The 1,425-nt window shown below is 42.3% G+C and overlaps 1 protein-coding gene across 1 annotated transcript in view; it reads right to left on the bottom strand.

The window, feature by feature from the left end:
• The window catches only part of LOC118410645 (ADAMTS-like protein 2), a 19,781-nt gene that overhangs the window by 4,979 nt on the left and 13,377 nt on the right, over nucleotides 1-1,425 (bottom strand). The gene's annotated exons all lie outside the window — the stretch shown is intronic.

The following is a 1,425-nucleotide window of genomic DNA, read 5'->3' as shown; positions in this document are numbered from 1 at the left end:
CCTCGTCGGCATCAGAGTCATGCCTCCTCGTAATTTAGAGCTCGCAGACTCGTCGTCCGATCGATTTTCGCTACATGTGACGGGGTATTAGGAGCAGATATATCTTGTGTGATTTTAGCTAGTTCATGCACGGCTATTCGCTTTTCTGTAACCATGGTGAAGCTGCGCCAAAAAGTTACTCAAGCAACTGGATATGGTTTGGGGAACATTCAGATGTTTCAGATAGCATCCACTATCTTTCATCAGTGAAACTGAAGAGATATGGAAGAAACTGTTCTTTTTATACCCTAACTAAAAATGCAAAAGAGCTGAAGACAATTTTGGATGTCCAATAGAGAACAAGGCAAGACAAAGCTAAGACAAAGGTAGTGAATACTATCTGAAATGTCTCACCGTTTCCAAAACCATATCCAGTTACTTGAGTAACTGCTTTTTGGCGTGAATTATTACCTGGATGTCTAACCTTTATCATCGCATGGTAACCTTTATCCGCGGGGTAACCTATATCCGTTGTTAAAAAAACACAGGGTATTTAGGAATATGAAGTGGGTGGATGGTGCAATGTTTTGAAAATATTGCAATTTGAAACCACCGTCCGTTAACTAGACTGATATCTTTACGTACCTGTTTTAGAAAAAAACGGATATAGGTTACCCTGCGGATAAAGGTGGACTAGATTAACATCTTTTGATAGACTGACGAAGGAAGGAAGATGTGCACGTATGCAAGACAACGACTACAAAATGAGAAAAAATTCACAGGCAAACATCTGCTCGAAGATCGCCTTTCGCGCAGTTCACGTCACACATCACCTTCACCGTGCGTTACCATGGCAACATGTGACGTCACGTGCAGTAAAACCTTGACGCTATCAGCTGTTGACCTTATTTGTCACGGAAATTTGTAGGTAATGGGCTACAGATTAGGGTTATCTGATGGTCAAAGATAAAATCACAGAGATCACGCCGCAATGTGTTTTACATCAACGACTCTGGAGAAACAGATATGTATTGGATATATGTTTTTGTTTTGTTCGTATTGCATAGCCGGTAAACCACATCATGGGGTAACACACCAGCTTTGTACCAAACAGTAATCTCCAAGCAGATTCCTCCTTGGCATAAGACAGTTACATAAGCTGGGGAAAGCCGGCAGAGGAGTAAAATAAAATTGGCCAGTGATCCTCCCAGTGCCTTTGAGTTTTTCCGTCCGGCAGCAGATCTCGCGTCGCAATTTTACTCCTCTGTCGGCTAAACTCCTTCCCCGGCTTATGTTACTGTCTAATGCCACGGAGGAATATCTGCTTGCAATTGGAGATTACCAAACAGTACAAACTGCATATCCAGACTGATTCATTTGATCCACTCACACAGGAAAGGTGGGTTCTTTTATACCCCCCTCACATGTATGCGAAAATCGATCGGA

This window comes from Branchiostoma floridae, chromosome 2 (genome assembly GCF_000003815.2).
Source record: "Branchiostoma floridae strain S238N-H82 chromosome 2, Bfl_VNyyK, whole genome shotgun sequence".
Classification (NCBI taxonomy): domain Eukaryota; kingdom Metazoa; phylum Chordata; class Leptocardii; order Amphioxiformes; family Branchiostomatidae; genus Branchiostoma; species Branchiostoma floridae.
Note: the sequence above shows the minus strand (reverse complement) of the source record. Positions and strands in the feature narration are given on the sequence as shown.